This window comes from Quercus lobata, chromosome 3 (genome assembly GCF_001633185.2).
Source record: "Quercus lobata isolate SW786 chromosome 3, ValleyOak3.0 Primary Assembly, whole genome shotgun sequence".
NCBI classification, from domain to species: domain Eukaryota; kingdom Viridiplantae; phylum Streptophyta; class Magnoliopsida; order Fagales; family Fagaceae; genus Quercus; species Quercus lobata.
The window spans coordinates 29,377,153-29,386,866 of NC_044906.1; positions in this window are offsets into that span (position 1 = coordinate 29,377,153).

Sequence of the window (9,714 nt, forward strand, 5' to 3'; positions counted from 1 at the left end):
ATGATCTATGATCCCAAATGAGAATGACTTTGATCATATCAACTCTTCTTTATTAATTGATGTTTAAGGTTTCGCTAACAAATATATGCTTCCAGGCTATGATTATGCAAACTTATATAGGAGTAATTTGTTTTAGATGAATGAGAATTTTATTAGTCAGAAGAGCAAAAATGGAAAAAAGTTCACAAGCAGATTGAACACATTTTTCTCATTTTCATATTTTTTATGCCATTTGATGATGCTACGAATCTCAGGGGATCACTCATCCAAACAAGATTTTGAAAAACCCTGTAGTACACAATAAATAAAATTCTCAATTGAAGCATACCTTTGTAGTACTGACCAAAGTTTCTCAGATACTTAATTTAAAACTCACAAACCCAAAATATAAAATGCATGTATAAGCATAACAAGTTTTATAGGGTTTATTGTTTCCTTATGCCTTGGAGTTGGTGAGGCCTAGTGCCTATTGAAATTAATTTTTAGTTTTCCTAATTAGTCAAGGAAAAAAAATTCTTAATTCTATCCTTAAAATTATAATATGGTATATTATCATTGTAACCCCGTACCAATGTGCTGAATTGTATATGTTCTTTTTTTTAATTCTTTTACAATGATGTATACTTTTTAATAAGATGTTTTTCAATCGTTCTACCTTTTGACAGTTGAAAATGAAATTTAAGATAGAAAGAATAATATTTATAATTCTAAGTTAAGTTAAAAAAAAAATGCCATACAAATTTTTAAAATTGCATAAATAGAATCCTTTTTAGTTTTCAAATAAAAGAACATTTTGTTAACACATATAAGTTAACATATTTTCATTTTACTATGAAAAATTCAAATATTTATTTGATTATCTTATATTTAGATTAATCTTTCAACTTCATGTATTAATGACTATATATTGATTATTTACTTATATTTTTTGGTTGTTTGAAATATATATATATATATATATATATATTGTGGGGTCAAAGAATTTGACAACCCTGGCCCACCTTATACTGAGCCCAAGGCCCACGCCGAGGAGGAACGAATAGCCGAGGACAAATAAAAAAAAGTCCAAGTGGCCCAGAAACATCGCTGAGGACAATTCTGTCCTCAGCCAACCCAGATCCTAGTAGGGAAGAACGACCTACCATCAATGGCAGTCTCCTAGAGCGTCCCAAGAAAAAGGACAAGTACTGTAGGACAGCCACAGGAGTATGGTGTAGGAACAGTTCAAGGAGAAACTGTCACCTCCGCATTGAATGCCTAGAACTAACGTTCTGGCCACATTAATGAGGAAATGACCCCTGAACAGTGCGGTCTTGGTTGTTGCAACTCACTGAAGGTTTGGGAAGGTGGCTGATGGGATAGGCACTCAAGTAGTAACCTGCATGATCAATAGATGGAGGGCCAAAATCGACTGGAAGGGGATATATAATGTGAGAAATCCTCCAGGAAAGGGGGGGGGGAGAAAGAAAGAAAATATGAGAGCAATTCGGAGGATATTGGAAACCGTTGTAACCTATCACTAAAGAAAGAAGAAAAACACTAAGTCCCTCGAATGAAATGCTCGAGGACAGACTTTCATACTTTAGTCCATGTCCTTGCTGTTCAATCTATTCATAACCGTGTCTAGTTGTTGTAATCCTCACTAAAACCTAGTTCTTAAACTCATTCTCTATAAATTTATTGTATTGGGCTAGTTGGGCTTAAGTCCACTCATCCAATAGAAGAAGTGCTCGAACCCAGTCCCTACAATTGGCGCCGTCTGTGGGAATAACTTATGTGTTAGTAAGGGCAACAATTAAGCATGGTAGGATCAGGCCCTCATCAAGCAGGCTCCCATCAGCCCGAACCGGCTAGATCCTAACAACAGGGTAACTTTCCTAACACTGAACGTGATCGAAATGAAGAGAATAGAAGGTTTTGAGAGGAAAGTGTACACACCACTCAAACCAGCAAAAGCTATTCTCGTGTGGGCAATCACGTGCTCCAGAGACAAAATAACAACCAGGCCATACAACTAGAAGAAGTCAAGAGTCATGTATCCCAGAAACAGAACGATAAGCAAGCCATGCAGCGAGAGATAGACGATTTGAAGAGAAAGCTGCGCCATGCACAACGAAGGCAATCTCATTCTAGGCCTGACATACCCTCTGATGATGAAAGTGACGATGACTATAGGCAAAGATCGAGGACTCTCCCAAGTGAGACCTTTTCTCACGAGGAAGAGCACTACCGGAGGCGTAAGTGTAAAAGCCCATCTCCTAGAGGCTTGGGAAACAATGCCATGAGCAGGGCATTGGATCAACTCTCCAAGTCACCTTTCACGCACCACATAGAAGGGGCTACACTTCCTCGACAATTCCAGTAGCTAACCTTCACCACTTACAACGGCAAAACAGACGCCGTGGAGCATGTGAGCCAGTTCAACCAAAGGATGGCTATCCATTCTAAAAACGAGGCGCTGATGTGCAAGGTTTTCCCGTCTAGCTTGGGACCAGTGGCAATGAGGTGGTTCAATGGCTTAAAGACGAATTCCATAAATTCGTATAGGCAACTAACCCAAGCTTTTGGCTCCCGTTTCGTTACAAACAGCAAAGCTCCTCGGCCTTTGAGTGCTTTGTTGTCGTTATCCATGCATGATGGAGAAACTTTAAAGGCTTACTCGGACAGATATTGGGAGACGTATAATGAAATGGACGACAATTTTGACGATGTCACCATCAGCACCTTCAAAAATAGTCTCCCAGCCGAGCACGGCTTGAGGAAGTCTCTGACTGGCAAGCCCGCCACCAGTATGCGCCAACTGATAGATCGGATCGATAAGTATAAACAAGTGGAGGAAGATCAGCTGCAAGGTAGAGGAAAAGAGAAGGTTATCCCTCAAGAGATGAGGGATTTCAGGTCGGATCAATATAACAGCAACCGCCCAAGGAGAGATTTTGTAGGGCAATCTGGAGCAACCAACACACAGACTGTCAATACTGTATTCCGAGAACCGGTACATTGTTGGAAAAAATCAAGAACGAGCCATACTTTAAGTGGCCAAATAAGATGGCGGGAGAGTCCACGAGGCATAATCAGAACTTTTATTGCCAATACCACCAGGACCACGGGCATACCACGGAGAACTGTAGGAACCTCTGGAACTATCTAGAGCAGCTAGTCCGAGAAGGAAAACTGAAACACCTTCTGCATCATCCCAGTAGTCACCAAGGCCAAACCCATCAGGAACCCCAAAGAGATACCGCCCTAAGGCCACCCGTAGGGACAATCAATGTAATCTTGGTCGTGCCAAGAAGAACAAGCACGTGCCTTTCATGAGTGTTATTTGTGGCTCGACGGCCTGCCAAGGAGTCCTAGCCAGTGCCGAAGAAAGCCAGAATGAAATTTCATCCAATCTTGAGTTTTTTAGAAAATGACAAGATCGGAACCATCCAACCCCATGATGATGCGCTATTGATCACTTTCAGAATCGGGGACTACGATGTGAAAAGAGTGATGGTGGATGGTGGCAGTGGAGCTGAGGTTATGTACCCTGACCTCTACAAAGGGTTAGTGTTAAAACCGAAGATTTGATGCCCTATAACTCTCCTCTGATAAGCTTCGACGGGAAGCTTGTCATTCCAAAGGGCATGATTAGGCGACCCATCCAGACCGGCCCAAAGATAGTGGAGGTGAACTTTATCGTGGTGGACACCTACTCTCCTTACACAGCCATCGTCGGTAGGCCCTGGCTCCATACCTTAGGGGCTGTTGCTTCATCATTACATCAGAAGGTGAAATTTCTGTCAGGAGACCAAGTTCTTGAAATCTGTGGTTGCTAATCCATGGCAAGGCAGTGTGTGGTGGCTGCCATCTCACATCAGCTCGATGCAGAGTCATCGGCCTCTGCTGAAAAGAGTTTATAGCAATCAAGGGCCCCAATTTCGCCTCCTGATACGGCTGCCAAGGAGGCGAAATGCGAAGATCTGGAGGATGTGATTATTGGTGGTGACCCAGAGAAGTTCTTTCGGGTAAGGGCTCAGCTGCCTCTTCAGGAGAAGGAGGAGTTGATTAAGTTTCTCAAAAGAAATATTGACGTATTTGCATAGGATGCCTGCGATGCTCCCGAGATTAACCCAGCCTTCATCTGTCACCATCTCAATGTTAACCTGACTATCACTTCCAAGAAGCAGCCACCCTGTCGCCCATCAAGAGAGCACGCCGATGCTTTTAAGGATGAAGTGGTGAAGCTTAAGCGTGCAGAAGCTATCAAAGAGGTTTTTTACCCCCGAGTCGTTGGCCAACACTGTGGTGGTCAAGAAGAAAAGAGAAAAATGGCGGGTTTTTGTAAACTTCATGGACCTAAATAAAGCATACCCAAAAGACCCGTTCCCCATGCCTCGGATAGACCAGCCGGTGGATGCAACAGTAGGCCATCCTCGGATGAGTTTCTTAGATGCCTTTCAAGGCTATCATCAAACACCACTAGCACTGGAGGATCAGAAGAAGACAGCCTTTGTGACACCGACTGGGAACTACCACTACAAGGTAATGCCGTTTAGTCTGAAGAACGTAGGGTCCACTTATCAAAGGATGATGACAAGAATGTTCGAGCCGCAGTTGGGCAAGAACATCGAAATCTATGTCGATGATATGGTGGTGAAGAGTAAAGTGGTGTCCGAGCATTTAGGAGACCTCGGCAACACCTTTGGTGTCTTAAGGAAGCATAAGTTGCGCCTAAATGCTCATTTGGCGTGGGATCAGGCAAGTTCTTGGGCTACATGGTTACTCATAGGGGAATTGAGGTTAACCCCAACCAGATCAAGGCTATAAATGATCTAAAGCCACCGCAAAACGCCAAGGAGGTCCAGAAGCTTACTGGGATGATCGCAACCCTGAATATTCATTTCCAGGTCGGTGGATAGATGTAGACCATTCTATCTCTTGATCAACAAGTGGAAAGGGTTTGAGTGGTCCGAGAACTATATTGTGGCCTTCCAGTAACTCAAGGAATACCTATCCCAACCACCTATCATGTCCAGTCCTGAGGCCGATGAAGTCCTATACACATATATTGTTGTGGCCCCCCATGCTGTGAGCTTGGTGCTAATATTGGATGACAGTGGCCTTCAAAAGCCAGTCTATTACGTGAGTAAGTCGCTGCATGAAGCTGAGGTCAGATACTTACCCCTGGAGAAGGCCATACTAGCTGTGGTCCATGCTACGCGAAAGTTTCCCCATTTTTCCAAGCCCACATAGTGGTTGTTCCCCAACTATTGAAGTCCGTACTTTGGACCGCTGATTACCTAGAAGGATTGCCATATAGCATAATCCTGGGAGCTTTTGACATCAAGTAATGCCTCGGACCTCCATAAAGGGCCAGGTCGCAACGTGGATGGGAAATCGGTTGGGGTAATCTCTATGCCAAGATCCCCATGTTGGAAGGTGTACATTAATGGCTCAGCAAATCAAAGGGGATCCGAAGTGGGGCTAGTCCTAATATCTCCTGAGAAGACTATCATGGAGAAATCCCTAAGACTTGGGTTCTCGGCCACGAATAACGAAGCCGAGTACGAGGCCTTGTTATAAGGAATGGCCATGGTGTAGAAAATGGGAGGAAAAGCAGTGGAGATGTTCTCGGACTTGAGACTGGTAATGGGCCAGGTAAAGGGAGAGTTAGAAGCCAGAGAGGCAAGGATGCAAGAGTACTTAAACCAGGTCAAACGCTTGCAATCAGGCTTCGATCTTTTCAGCCTGTCACATGTCTCCAGAAGTGGAAACACTCATGCAAATTTATTGGCCACGCTTGCTACCTCCTCGACAGGGGGTCTGCCTCGAATTATTCTTGCCGAGCATCTGGATAGAGCAAATGAAGTAGCAAAGGGCATAGTCCATATCCATGAGGTTAGAGTGGGTCCTAGCTAGATGGACCCTATAGTGAGGTTCCTCAGAGATGATGTCCTGCCCGAGGAGAAGTCAGAGGCTGAAAAAGTACGAAGAAACGCCCCTTGGTTCTGGTTGTCCGAGGACCACAAATTGTATAAGCGCTCCTATTTTGGGCCATATTTGCTGTGTATTCACCCTGAAGCATCAGAATTATTGCTTGAAGAGCATCACGAAGGGATCTGTAGGAGTCACACAAGAGGAAGATCTCTGTCACACCGAGCCATTACCCAAGGATATTGGTGGCCAGGGATGCAAAAGGAAGCCCTAGAATATGCCAAGAAATGTAACCAGTGCCAAAGGTTTGCCCCAAATATTCATCAGCCAAGGGGGGTCCTCAACCCTTTGTCCAGTCCATGGCTATTCACCCAGTGGGGCCTGGATATTGTAGGCCTTTTCCCCAAAGCAGCAGGAAATAAGAGATATCTGTTGTCGGCACAAATTACTTCACCAAATGGGTCGAAGCCAAGCCATTGGCAAACATTAGAGATGTGGATGCTAAGAAATTCATCTGGAGAAACATTGATACACAATTCGGGGTCCCTCGTACCCTTAATTTGACAGCAAGGCCTTCAGAAGATACTACTGCGAGCTGAGGATCACTAACAGGTACTCAACTCCAACTTACCCTCAAGGAAATGGGCAGGCCGAGGCCATCAACAAGGTCATAGTCAATGGGCTTAAGAAGAGACTGGATGACGCCAAGGGAAGATGGGTAGAAGAGCTGCCGCACGTTTTATGGACTTACCGGACTACACCACGGCGGTCAACGGGAAAGACACATTTTGCCATGACCTATGGGGCCGAGACTGTTATCCCTCTAGAGGCCAGCTTCCTAACGCTGAGGACAAGCTCCTTCACTCCAAGTAGTAATGACGAGCTACTAGGGAAGAGCCTAGATCTGATCGATGAACGAAGAGAAAAGGCAGTGATCCAATCGGCTTATTACCACCAAAAACTCAAGCAGGGATATGATGCCAATGTGAAGCTGAGACCACTAACACTAGGGGACCTAGTGTTGAGGAAAGTTATGGGTGCTGTCAAGAACCCATCTTAGGGAAAGCTGGGACCCAATTAGGAATGACCATACCAAATTACTTCAGTAGTAGGAATAGGTGCATACTACTTAGAAAACTTAGATGAAAAAGTTGTACCTTGTCCATGGAATGTAAATAACCTGAAAATGTATTATTATTAACAAAAGCATTTCTCTAGTTCAAATTTTACGTCTATCATGATTATATGTCTTGCATTTTAGCAACCGTCTAAGTACTAGACAGAACCAAGGTCTTACATGGTCCACGAACTCAAACCTATGGGGAAACTAGCTACTTCAAGAAAAATCTAAGTACTAGACAGAACCAAGGTCTTGCATGGTCCTTGGACTCAAACCTGTAGGGAAAGTAGCTACTTTAAGAAAAATCTAAGTACTAGACAGAACCAAGGTCTTGCATAGTCCTCGGACTCAAACCTATGGGGAAACTAGTTACTTCAAGAAAAATCTAAGTACTAGACAGAATCAAGGTCTTGCATGGTCCTCGGGCTCAAACCTATGGGGAAACTAGCTACTTCAAGATTCGTAAAAGTTGCGAATATGGCCTAAGTACACGCTCGGTACCTCGGATCATATACTCGGCCCTAGCCCCCTAAAAATATGGGTAGACGCAAACTAAGCATCCTCTTAATGCCGGTGAGTTAGAATTTAAAGGTTTAATTTCAAGTACGATATGTACATAGCCATTCTTATCCATTAAGATAACCAATTCATGAGACACAAGGTTCACAGTAATAACAATAGCAATAATAGCAATAAACACATAATGTAAATAAAAAATAAAATAAAAAAGAGGGGAAGAAAGGAATTTCATACATTTAATCTGAAAGTTTAATTACAATGATTCCAATGTCCTAAAAAAAAGTACAAAAGTTATAGCCTGAGCAGTTTGGAGGGGCTGAAAAACTAATACAAAAGTTAGCCAAGTTGCCTATTTCTTCAATTTTATCTTAACCCCTTCCTTGGGGAGCTAAGCAGGAGTGATCTCAGGACCCTTGGAGCCCTTGCTTAGGGGAACAGTTTGGAGGGGCTAAACCGAGAAAGCAGGCTCCTCGGCATGAGGACCTGGGCATCAGCCGTGGACTCTGCAATCTTCTGGGGCGCTTTAGGGTTCAGATTTTCATGTGTCTCGATCGCCCCAAGAAGCTCACCCTCCTCGGCTGACTCATTATGAGCAGTTATAGCCAAAGCAGCTTCAGACCAAGCAGCCTTAGCCTCCTTAGGAACAACCTCAGCCTCGAAGCTGGCAGGGGCAGTCTCGCGGATCGCCGAAGGGTAGTATACATTCTCCACCTTCCATAGATCAGATGAAGCCTCAAAGCTGGCAGGGGCAGTTCATTCGCGGAACCTCGCCGAAGGGTAGTAGACATTCTCCACCTTCCATAGATCAGATGAAGCCTCAACCCCAGCTTGTTTAAGAGCTTCATTCCAAACCTGGGAATAGTAGAGCCTGCATACTCCAGACACTTGAGCCTTGAGAACGGCCTGGGTCTCAGCCACTCCCAAGTCATAAGCCTCCTCTTCGGCTTTCTCCTAGGAGCTCTCGGCCTCCGTCCTGGCGAACTCCGCCTTTACCTTAGCCCTCAAGGCTTCGTCCTTGGCCCACTCTGCAACATCCTTAGCAATTTTCAGCTGATCTTCAGTCTCAAGTAGGCACTTGGTCTGGCTTTTGGCCTGTCTCTAAGCACTGGCTAGGCCTGATTCGGCACTGTCTCTGGCCCTTGTCATCTCCTTCAGCTCCTTCCTTGCCTTCGAGAGCTCAGCCTCGAAATTTTTGAGGATCCACGTAGCATCCAAGCACTTGTCATGCTCGAGCTCTAGGGACCTACTCTGCTCCTTAGCGTCCTCTTCCAACCTATAAGTGGCCTGGATAGCCTGCCAATTGAAACAAGCACACTGTAAATTAAAAACCAAGGGACAAAAATCACCGGAGTCACAAGTGTTGGAAGTCTTACCATGCCCAAGTATCTCTTAATGCTGAGGAAGACCTCCTGCCTCCTCAAATTCCCCAGCTCGGCCATGTCAGTGGGGAGCAGTAGGGACCTCTCTAACGCGTCGGCCACATAAGTTACTTCACCCCCTTGGAAGTCCCTAAGGGAGACGTTGTCCATCAATGGCTCCCCGTGGAGCATTGGGGCGGGAAGCTAGGCTTGGGGCGCGGATTGAGCGTCGACCTCTTTTTCCTAGCCATGGTGCCCAATCTTTAACTGCTTTGAAGCTCGTGGGGCTTCATCTTCCTCCCGAGAGAAGTAAGATTTCCCACCATCCATAGGCTCCTTGCCTTTAGCAGCCCTCTTCCTTTTTGGATCGGTGGGCTCGGGCCGAGAAGGCAGAGTCGATTGGTGGGGAGGAGGAAGTCTGGATCATGGAGATGACGGCTGTAATGGGGTGAAAGATGACCTGGTCTGGGCAGGCTGAGGCTGGGGTGGAGGAGGAGGAAATTTGGATTGTGACTTCTCCAGCGCATCCTTCCCCTATTGGCCCTCGATTAGGTCGAACAAGCTAGTCGGAAGTTTTCTCTTAAAGCCCATATCAGCCTGAGAAGATGTCCCTACTGATAAGAGAACCACTTCGGTCAAATCGGGGTCGCCCAAGTCACCAAAGGGATCCTCAGATAGACTAACTTGGTCAAATACTCCAAATTCTTCCTCGGACGGACCCAAATCACCCTCGGCCTCTGTTGCTTGGTGAGGTGAAGAAGAGCCTGCCAACGGGATGCCTTCCGGAACAGGAGATCC